This window comes from Leptidea sinapis, chromosome 8 (assembly GCF_905404315.1).
Source record: "Leptidea sinapis chromosome 8, ilLepSina1.1, whole genome shotgun sequence".
In the NCBI taxonomy this organism is placed as follows: Eukaryota; Metazoa; Arthropoda; class Insecta; order Lepidoptera; family Pieridae; genus Leptidea; species Leptidea sinapis.
Window position 1 is genome coordinate 654,535 of NC_066272.1, and position 12,427 is coordinate 666,961.

General features: G+C 32.8%; 1 protein-coding gene across 4 annotated transcripts in view; it reads right to left on the bottom strand.

Moving 5' to 3' along the window:
- The window catches only part of LOC126965627 (cadherin-99C), a 222,660-nt gene that overhangs the window by 95,696 nt on the left and 114,537 nt on the right, over positions 1–12,427 (bottom strand). The window contains exon 1 of one of the 4 annotated variants that reach the window (XM_050809295.1): positions 1,049–1,292. The exons of the other annotated variants lie outside the window; for them this stretch is intronic. The gene's annotated coding sequence lies outside the window, so the exon portion shown is untranslated. Of the gene's footprint in view, positions 1–1,048; positions 1,293–12,427 lie in introns of those variants that run through there. 4 annotated transcript variants of the gene reach the window in all.

The following is a 12,427-nucleotide window of genomic DNA, read 5'->3' on the forward strand; positions in this document are numbered from 1 at the left end:
TGTCTTTATGTAAGAACATCTGACTGTCGGAATTTATTAATGTCACCAATTAATTACAAGCAATATATGAGAGAGCATTGAATCAAAAATTTTAAATACAGCTGCTGAGCAAAAGAATAATATAACTTTTTAGGATCATTATATGATCTCATTATTTTTTGAGAAGAAAATGGGAAATATAAATATTGTGGGAAATATTAAATTACCGAAATCTTCAAAGTTTTTTATACAATTGCTATGCCATTTGTGCCTATTGCCTTGCCCCAGTCTATGTCCATAGCTACACAAGATGAAAATTGTTTAGGTACGATAACCATCGAAGAGTAAAACAGGCAGTTCGACATTTACCGCTAATACATATAGCATGGATATTTATATCAATACTGGATAATGATCCCTCAATTCATGACTTTTTAGTTAACAATATTTTTGCACGTAGATTTAAAACTTATTACAACTGTCCTTATTAAAACCTCTGGAGAACCACAACCACTTCATCAAGAGCGTATTGACCAAAAAGATAAACTCATAGTTTAAGTTAGCATAATGAAAGACATCAACGCAGAAACCCTATTCGTTCAGCCAGTTTCAAGGCACATTGAACTTCAAATATTAAAGGCTTACATTAATTCAATTATTTTCCGAAAGGACGTTTACTGCACGGTTTTGTGAGTGTATAATTGATATAAAGGCCCATTTACAATATGCAAGTTCCTGACCTATTTCAACAATAATATTAAAGCAATGACTAACATCGTCTAAATACACGTAAGTAACATTGTTTCTTCACTGGTCAAGTTGAATACAATATTAACAACTTATATTTATGAAATTTAGTTAGGAATCTCAAATTTATTGAATAAATTAAGGCTATGTTTTGAAAGATAATACACCATAATTGAACTGGTGATAGAAATCTTAGATCAGTCAAATAGTTCTTGAATTGATTTATTATTTTTAAAAATATATCCATTCAATTATACAAATTATTCCTCATTATTATAATATAAGCATAGATCAGAAGAATTAAAGAAAAGCTTCTACTTACGTCCGTAAGCACCGCACTATAACGTAATCCAAACTTAAACCAGGACACGCACTTTCAATAAGTAAATACATTAGCACATTGATACAAGAATTACAATTAATTACATCCAGTTAACGTAACATAAAGTGAATGTTGGAATCGTATAAAAAATATTGAAACTTGATCGATTTAAGCCCGCTCACTTTTTGCTTACGTTGACACGTGTTCACTCACTCACACCAACAGAGGCACTGAGATAGGTGACTACCTCATACCTGTACAGTGTACTGTAGTAATACCTAAGACTGGCTAGCGGTTTGGTATTTGTCATTTGATGACCACGACGAGCTTGATTGAATAAACATGTGTTTTATGTCTAACATGCGATGGAATGATGCAGATAAAATGCTCAAGTGTGAGACGGACTAGGTGTTAGTCCAACGAAGGGTGCTACGAACGTGAATAAATTTGTTTCTTTAATTTTTAAGGCGGATTTGTGAAATTTTGCTATGATGTTTTTATCAATATTGTAGCAGTCCAACACTTGGTGTTTATGTGAAACAAGCCTCTGACTGACCGATGTACGGTCGAACGACAGACTTTTAGGGTTCAGAATTTGGTTTTATCATAGGATGTTGGCTTTCATGGTTTGTATTCTATCACACATTTATATTTTTGTACGTCGCCGTTTTTTGGGATCAATGCATCAAATTTCCTGTTTAATGTATAATTTTAAATTAATTTATTTACATATTGAAATAATTGAATGTTTATTTAGGTATTTACAACTTCAAGTTTTTAATAATAAGAAGTTAAGCGTTACAATTCCTATGCATAAAAGTTTTTTTAAGCTAAAAAACAAAACAATGTTAACTGAGATTAGTTCTAAATGATTACGCATATGTTGACTTTTGTGGTCTAACAATTTCTTATTAAATATTTTTTTTAAATGCAAACAAACCGAATCGAATATTCTCAATATTATTTTACATGCAGTACTATAAGTCATTCTACACGCCTATTTTGGAAAGGTTTAGGCTTTAAACTTATGTAGCAATAAGCACATCTTTTATCAACAATTATAAATCGCAGTTCAGCTTTTAAATATAGAACAGGCTTCAAAGAGCATTCTCCGAAATATCAACTAACGCTATCAGGTCATAAAGGCACACACTTTCCAAAAAGAAATACTCCGAGGCCTCTAGAATTATATTTTATGACAAAAAGAACCCTTAGTTAAACTCCGTTTCTACAACAACAAGCGTAAATTACCGCCTTTTAATTGTACCTTTAGTGACCGATTGAGAAGTTAATTTGAATGTATGTAAAGCATATGCAGGAAGTAGAAGGGTAAATGATCCCACGTTGTCTTCAACATGACCGTCTCTGACCACCATTGACATCTGAAAGCCACAAAGAGTCGTCTCCGCTACGCCAGTGTTCACAATACCGTTCAAATGTCTCCGGCTTTACGTAATGTTCTTTCATAGAGACAGCAGCTGAAGTAAACTCACGTATATTACTGTATGTGTCAGTGCGGTCGATTCAATTCTGATTTTACAATGTAGATAATCTTGAGTAAACCATGTCGCTTTAATCTGTTGGATAATATAATATATGTTCCCGTTTAGAAATTCTGTTGGACGAAACAAGTAGTCTCTATAGCCTTACGTAGAATGTAAATGATTTTGTAATTCAGGTTTTAACTGTTTAATTTTAATTTTAAATTGTTTTCTTTTGTGAAATTGAAAAACCAAGAAGTGTATTTCAATATCAACATTGAAAAAAATACTATATCGAAATATAAACGGAAATAAACTGGAATTAGGCATTGCTTTTTGTGATTTTTACTATTTTTTTTTATGGAAGATAAGGAACTGGTAATCTGAGAACACTCCCCGTGATAAATGTAGGAGAAGACACTACGAAGCCAAGTGATCGAGCTATTCACAGACTACTGGATCCTAGACTATTCGAATAGCCCTACGGTGCACGCGGTATTTATATCTATGGTTTAAGATGGTACTGGGGTGTACCAGACCAGAGTTGAGAGCAGTACTCCATATTATTATAGAGCGCCAGAATGTGCTTGAAGTAGTGTCTCGCCAATATCTATTGATAAACCCACGTCTAAACATATATTGTAGCAATTCGTTTTTATGGGATAAATAAAGATAAGATGATTTAGTTTATTAGTACACACGAGCGTACGGTGGTATTGATCTGTACAGTCTGTGCTCTCTTGCAATATCAGAGGAATGTAGCGCAGCCGGTCCTTTAGGAATGTGTACGAATGAGCTTACATCATACATTTAAAATAATAGTTGAATGTATTCTATTAAATTGAACAATCTGACGCTTAAACGCTTCTAAAGTTCAAGTTTTCAAGGTCTTATAGAAAGAGTCCGTTATCGGCACAACAACGTCACGATTGGGCGTTACCATTACACCCATTGAGTCATGGCCGTAAAGGTTTACTGTTACGGGACTATCTAGAGGGATATTTCTTATTGGACGTAGCTTCCTTCTGCGATGGGGATAAGTCACGATTACTTCTTGCCATTATAACTGACACTGGTATCTTGATTAATTTTTATAATAAACTATAAGATATTTAAGAATTTGTTTACCTTTAAAACAATTTTACTTTTGATGTTCATTAATCATTACTTTGTCAGCATAGTTGTTTTTTACTGAAATATTTAGTTAAGATTTCCTTTTTTGTAATTGTAAATGAACTTTAAAACCATAGATAAACTTTAACATAAATTCAAATTCCGAAGAATTCCTTCGATTTGATTCATTTGATTTTTTTTTATTAAAGGAGGTCGACGGGCAATTTCTGCATAATCTGATATAAATACTGAGGCAGTCAAATCAAATCAAATCAAAAATATTTTATTTCGTAGGTAATTTGCATTACACTTGAAATATATAATTTTTTCAAACAGCTCATTCGGAAGGCATATTTCCTTAGAGGAGAACGAGCAAGAAACTCTAAGGTTGCTCTTTTCAAAACAGAATGGTATTACAAGTTCTTATTATCAATAAAATTTACAAATCATTTCAATTACAATATATGCAAAGTGATGCAATAAAAATTCTCAAACGTCAATTACTAAACGCCTCACACGAGTAAATCAAAAAAATTTAAATTCAAATTCAAATATTTTTATTGAAAATAGGATTCAAAATCCCTCATTGAACGTCAAAAACTGCCACCCATTCAAAGGAGACTGCCTTAGACCTGAGAAGAATGGGCGCAAGCAACTCAGCAGGCTTTTTTTTAAATATAAAAATATGGATTACAATGTGATATCGTACAATAAACATTTATAATTAAAGAGCCTGAGGGTGTTCGCTTTATTACCAGTCCGTGGTGTCATTAAGAAAATCGTTTATGCTATAGTAACCTTTCCCACACAAACGTTTTTTAACAATTCTTTTAAATTTCGTAACACATTTGTTTTGTACATTTTCTGGGATCATATTGTAGAAGCATATACATCGCCCAACAAAAGTCTTACTAACACGACCCAACCGAGTAGTAGGCATAACAAGTTTATGTTTGTTCCTCGTGTAAACATTATGAATGTCACAGTTTCTAGAAAATTCCTCAATGTGCTTTTGAACATAATATAGAACATTATCAAAAATATATTGAGAAGGAACAGTCAAAATGTTTATTTCTTTAAATTTTTCTCTTCATGATTCTTTAGGACCTAGGTTATAAATCGCACGAATAGCCCTCTTCAGCAGCACAAAGAAGGTATAAATATCGGTCGCACTGCCCCATAACAATATACCAATGGACATAATACTATGAAAATAACTAAAGTATACTAGTCGCGCCGTATCTATGTGAGTTAACCGTCTAATTTTCTTAACCACATAATATGCTGCAGAACTAAGCCTATTCGCCAATCCTTCAATATGGGGGCCCCATTGCAACATGGAATCAAGAGTAATGCCAAGAAATACAGCAGGTTCCACTGGTTTTACCACCCCTCCGTGTAATAAAATATTCGCATCTACATTTTTGACATTTGGCGCGGTAAATTTAATATATTTGGCTTTATGACTATTTAACAATAAGTCATTGGCGCTAAACCAGTGCACGATGTCAGATAGAGCATTGTTTACTTCATCATATAAAACTTGGCTTCGTTTCACTTTGAATATAAGTGAAGTATCATCCGCAAACAATACCACCTTGTGTTTTTCTTCTACAAGGTTAGATAGAATTGTACTATGACCTTTGGTAACTATGATATGGCCAATGAAAATAGTAATTTTTATGTAGTAGAACCAAAAAGTGCAAACAATTAATTATAACATGAACGCACAATCATAAAGTATGAATATTTCAATGATTTGATTTAAGTCTCTTAAATTTATATTTATACTATTTTGCATTGGTTGCCTTAGAGAGTTAACGAAAAAGAAGAATTTATTGCAAAATTAATTAATTAATTGAGTGTATTCAATGGAAATTGTATTAAATCACCTTAAATCTATCCAATTCATTCCAACTTCACTGGCAGCTATTACGTTAAGTGGTCATTATCCATATAATGATACTTCTTCAATGTCCCATTAAAATAGAATTTGCAATAAGGAAGGGCGTTCTCTACTTATACCTACATGACGCACATCCTTTCCAATACATAGAAATGTTAGAGACAATAATGATTGAATACGAGAAATTAAATCTGCATTCATTAATAGCAATGATATTTCAGATATTGAATTGCAGTTAGGAAATTGAAAATGTGAAATTGGTACTCAGGATATCTAAAAGATCAACAAACTATAGTAAAGGGATTTATTAAAAATTAAATCACAGTCAATTTACCTTGTTTCACGTGTAAAAAACGGCAGACAAATTCGATTATTTTTTAGATTCTTTAATGACAATGATATTTAAAATGTTAAGTTTAACTTAAGATTTGAAAGAGGAACTGAGGATATTAAAACTATAATTGTTTTTGTTTCGAAGGACGCTATAGCTATTCAATTTATTGGGCTACCTTAGTCACCGTCTAAGCGGTGTTGCACAGAATTTTTGAGTTTCCAAAAAATTTGGACGGTGGCGTATAGTTGGAACACGGACGAGTAAAAAAAGAAGGACTACGCGCCGTGATATTAGCAAGTGAAGCACCTTTATGCTAGTTTGTGTGCGGTTAGGGGGATACCATTTACACAATTTTATCTCCCTTAAATATTCATATATGGCCACAAATACTTTTATAGTATCATTTTTACACTTTTTCACAACGCACGAAGGCATTTTTAAAATATTTTATTGCGACGCAAACTGATCTGTCAGACGATGGCAAATCTCATAATGGCGGCCGATCGGCTTGTATTAGTGTAAGTGTGTGCTTCACTGTTATGTAAGGTCCTTCTTTTTTTACTCGTCCGTGAGTTGGAATTGGAAAGTATTGTACTACTTGTCATCAGGTAAACGACTTGTCTATCTCTTGTCATATCTAAAAAGGTGCTGCATTTGTAATTATAAAGATATATGTAAAAATAGTAATTATAAAGATTATAAAGCAAAGATAAAGACATAAATCAATATAACAAAAATATCAGTAGAAGCTCTATTCGGCGTTGCATTTCTATTTCACATGCCAAATACAGAGTACAAAATGTACGATAGCCATTCCAAGCTTAATGCGGACGATAATAGTTACAGATAATGATCTTTACCAACGAAATCGTAAGTGGTGGATGTGGTCACGACCATTTTAAGGTGATTGAGCTTTTGACTTCAATATCAGAAATGATAAATCAATTATTATCAATTTCAAATAATAACTGGATTTTCAATGACCCAGTAGGAATTATGGAGACATGGCATGAGATGACGAATGAAATATTTAAAGGGATTCATAATACAATTGGTTTGCTAGTGGTCGCAATTCCATACGAATTCATTAAATATTTAAGATTGAATGTTAATGAGAGATTTGATCGTATGAAATCATACTATCGTCGTTGCTGTAACAGTTTGTCACGTGATATTGCAAACTTATTTTAGGATTTTCTTTAGTCTTTGTCGTCTAGTTAGATATTTTCACTAAGAATTTAGACAATTAAATGAATTAATTAGTAGATTTAATAACACTTATCACAAAGAATAATTTCACTTTTAAGTTATAATTTCAGTAAATCGAATTGCTATCAGAGCGAGGTCAGACAATGTTGTTCTGACACGAACTGTCACAGTTACGAAAGTCACGCACTTTGCTACAAATACGTCTTTGTGGCTGAGTAAGTGGAAAGTCACAGTTAAAGTTGCAATTTTAACTGAACTATTTAATACCGGCTGAATTTTATAGAACTTTATATAAGCCTAATATTATATTGATGATCACCTAACTTACAAGTGAGAGGATCGTTGGCTAGGGGTTTGATTTCCAGTAGGTACAATCGTTTATATAGTATGTTGATAATTTTTTTTATTAGATTAACATGATTTTGAAATAAATATTGTCTATTTTTTGTTTTGACAATTTATTCATAAAAACTACGATATTCAATATAGTAATTGTAACTAAAAGGAGTTAAAGTATGAAATTGCCGATTTGTACTGAAAAATTTAAATTCGTTGTTTATGTAGCTTAACTAATTTATTTAATTAAAATAATTATCATTATTATCCATACATTGCTGCCATCTAATAGGAAGGTTATTTATGACTTTGCGATAGAACTGTGGCGATCTAGATTCGACAAACTGTGTGAAAGCATTTTGTACTGCCTCCTGAGAAGAAAACTTTTTGTCTTTTTAAATCATGAAAAAAATGATAGTCCGTTGGAACATGGTCTGGCCAATACGGAGGGTGATGAATGGTTTCTAATTGCAGTTCCTGTATTGTTTAAACGGTTTCTCATGCTGTATAAGGTCTCGCGTTATCATGGAGCAATAATGGCGAAGATCGATTGATTAGTCGGGGCCGTTTCACTGCTAGTTTTGCTATCATTGTTCGGAGTTTGGAACGGTAGACTCATTTTTGCATTTGCATGCACAGATTTGATGCAAATGAGTCAATATTGTTGGTAAGATAACGTTAAACCATGCTGCTAATTCCTGGGTTAGGGCTAGTTTGGTTCGGATCGGATTCCACCATCTCTTTCAATTCATTGTTTTTCACCTGTGTGGGCGTCTTCCACGTAGTTCGTTCTTCAAATCAAAGTTTCCATCACGAAAACGTTTAAACCAAAATCGCACGGTGCGTTCATCAGCAGTCCCCTCTCCAAAGGTAACATTGATATTCCGCGTCGGAACTCGTATACAAAAATCACTTGAATTTTCGAAGTATCCATCTATCTTGTCTAAGCTGAATAAAAAAACAACTGAATGTCTATAATCGATTGTTTGGGTGAAACACCCAAAAATCTCAAACCATTAAGGTTCTATGACAATTCAAAGTACCTATTACAATAAAACGGCTATTTCATACTTTTACGTATACTATTAATTACAATTTCATACTATTAAGTAAAATGCATCTACAGTATGAGTAAAAATATGGAGATCTACTATAAGTGTCAAGACTCAATACTTACCCTGCGTGAAACTGTGAGTATGACCACAGACTTGTCATTGCAACACTGACCTCTATGGTCAGCTTATGAAGTGTCTATTACAGCTACATAAATCTAGAGTCAAGACCTTGATGCAAATATTAATACAAACCTTCTACTGACAACTACGACAACGAAGAAGTGTCATGTCCACCAAAAGGGCGGCAACTCAAAAGGTAGCTCGTTAGACCGCTTGTCGCCTTCTTCCATAACATAATTGTTTTGTGTCAATGACATCAATACAATATTGGCATAGGCAGATACTTACGTAAGCATGTATACAGTATAGAGTATAGTTAAATAGATAAACTCCGATGAATGTTACCCGCCGTTTAACTTCTACAAAAACACTGATGCAATTATACGTGAAGTGAAAATAAATATAAAATTACTTTATAATCTTATGTTTGAAAACCAACACAGGAACGATTTATAAAAGAAACGTTTCAGCGAAATTTCCTGTATTTTACCTACAATTAGAACAATATATCGAAGTAGCTTCTGTATCTTTAAAAATGATGGATTATTATTTATTATTATTATCAAGATCTTACTTCTGACGCCATGTTTTATTTGTGTTTTTTTTTATTTTAGTTGGTCGAGGATCTTAATAATGAAACACGTGCGTCCAAACAGCGTGAACTTTCTTTAATCTATATCTCATTATTATCTGACATGCCTATATCTAGAGACATACCACAGATCTATTTTATTATAGACAAATATACAACTGACTGATTGTCTTGCAATCATAAAATCAACACAAAAAGCTGTCTGCAGTCCCTACGCAACCTGGTGGGGGCACGATTACCTAAAATTGAAACTCGAGGAATTTTCTAATAGTTTTTATGAAACTACTTTTGATATTTTTTGCGAGCTTCGTGTTATCGAGGTCATTGAGCTAATGCGTGCCTTTTACGGTTCAGTTACTTAATCTACGCTAGTGTTTTCATTATGACTTTGTTTGGAATACAAAAATTCAATGTTTCTTAATTTAAAATTTTATGAAAGAATAGATGCTTCTTACATGCAATAAAATAAATATTTCGATTTTAACCAATTCGTGTGCTCGTCCGAATCACACTTGAGTTTTTATTATTTAAAAGCATCGACATGTAATTATCGTGAAAAGTAGTCAATTTGATTATAGAGATGAAATTTGTCTAATACTACCGAGGGTAGAATTTTCGTGCACAAGACGAAGTCGAGGGCCTCAATACACCCGAGTAGTGGAATCGCATTTTTCCATAGTGTTTTATAGTAGTATAGACCTAAGAGGAAAATAAAAAGATATATTTTAAATTTTGCAAATATCGATTTTACAAATTAAACGCAAAGATTTGTTTTAATTTAAAAAAAAAATATTGAGCTTGATCATTTGTATGAAAATTATAATTTTCCAGTATTTATAGTCCATCAACATATTCTATGTGGAAATAGAAAATAAATTATGAAAACGGTTGACCCTAAAGTCCATCCCTGCAACTACCCGCTAATACCATACATAACGCTTCAAATTGTTCTTATAACGATTTTTATGAGCTCTTCGACCTCAAAGGGTTGGCTGTCCTATGCTTTTGAGTTCTTCGACCTCGGAAGTCTGGTAAAAGTTTAATAAAACACATTTTTTTTAGATCTGATGAAAACTGGATTTTCGAAAAAAGAGGTTTTGGAAATTTTTAATTTTAACATAAAGAACTAATTAGAAATGGAATTTCATATTACTTTTGTGCACGTTAAAACCACGTGTTTGAACGTTTCATTACACACATTTTTGTACGTTATAAAAGACGCTATTCTTTTCGTGGAGGTTAAGTTTAAAAATGTTATCAGATAAAAATAAAAAGACAGGTTAATGAAGACAATAGATACAAATAAATGTCAGTCATAAAAGTAATGACCTTGAGATGGCATTAGTGCTCTGAAAAGTAACGGTGACAAGATTACCGCCAATATTCATTTTAATTTAAATAACCATTACATTACATAAGTTAAATAATAGTGACACAAAAGTTTGAGTGCTCGTCATCACCGCAGATGACACGGAGGAACACTCACCCTGATGAAAGGACCTCCCAATGGTCTGGAACTAGTAACCAACACCTATAAAAATAAGCCGCAATAAAACATAAAACAAAAAATTAACCTGATTCCTGCCGCCGAATTCCACCTTCGCACGACACGCCACAAGTTAGGATATCATCCTCACCATCTGGATGTGTGGCGGTCCTCCACAATGCGGTTTTCAAGGAGCTTTCTTCCGAGTACTACAAAGCTGTGGAATGAACTTCCTTGTGCGGTGTTTCCAGGACGATACTCATGGGTACCTTCAAAAAAAGCGCGTACACCTTCCTTAAGGGGCGGTAACGCTCCTGTGATTCCTCTGGTGTTGCAAGAGATTGTGGGCGGCGGTGATCACTTAACAACAGGTGACCCGTACGCTCGTTTGTCCTCCTATTCCATAAAAAAAGCCGATTTAAATAGATAAAGTTAATAATGTCCCACGAAAGTTTTATTAATTATTTAAAGTTCGTATGGCCTCTGTTTATACTTCTGTTTACACAATACCGATTGTGGATGATGAAACGAATCGAACGATGAAGATTTAATCTACAGTATCGAACAATTTTGTAATTTAGTAATTAGTTATTTCAACTTAATATTTTGCTTCAATTATTGCATTACTTCACTTCACCTCAATTCATTCCAAATCTTAAGTGTATTTCGATGTCTAATTTATCTATTGCTTAAAATATAATATTTCTATTTATATATTCCAGATAATATATTGCTATAAAAATGATAATATGCCACTTGACCAGAAGTTTAGAAGCGGAATTTATTACAAATTTTATACAAGGGTCCACAGGCATTCACTTTAAACAACTTAAATAAAATATTAAGATAAATCCTTATAGGAGTTCTGCAGCATCTGGCTTTGGCAGGATTAGCAGACTTTTTAAATCTAACAGCACTCGGCCGCCCCGGTCTTCTGTAGAAGACCATAAAAGATCGGGTTGGTAAATCGGTGTCGGTGTTGGTAAATCTCTATAAATAGTACGGTATACGAATATAAGACTAATACTTAGCTTTTGAAGTATCTTGAAGATGATCAATGGCATACGCACTTTTTCTGCAAAATCTGTTCTTTAACACCCCATTCTACAATTGTAATTTAATATTTAGCTCAAAAAAAATATGAGAGTTAGATTTCCGAATTTATATTCAAAAAAATTGAATAAGAAATTGGTAAGTTATAGCAATATTTATGGCCAGACATTTATTTTTCAATCCAGTTACATTTTCATATGATGTCTATCGGCCTTTGTAAGTATTGTCAAAAGTCAGCCGTTTCATTGAGCAGGACCAAATATAACATACATAAATGTTAAAAATTATAAAGTCAAAAGTTAGCCGCAAACCAGACTTAGGCATGAAAAAGGCATCTAAAAAAATAGATTTCTTCATTTCTGTTCTTAGGTATATATTATATAATATAGTAACAGAATTTTTAATAACCTTTAACTAAAGACCCAAAAAATAATAGAGAAAGGCAAATACTAATTTAAAAATATCTTTAGACTCATAACCTTTACCTATCCACGCAATTGTTATTTTCAGTCTTTATTAGTAGTAGTTCTGAAAAGCCTTTCTCTAAACTCGTTTAGAAAGTACTTTAACAATCAATAGTGATTCTGTGACTGGAACTAATGTTATATTTATGGCTACAATATTCTCCTCTTTGTGTCATTTCAATGTAAGTACTATTACCGTATGATAGCGATGAAGATCGGTTTTGTTCACC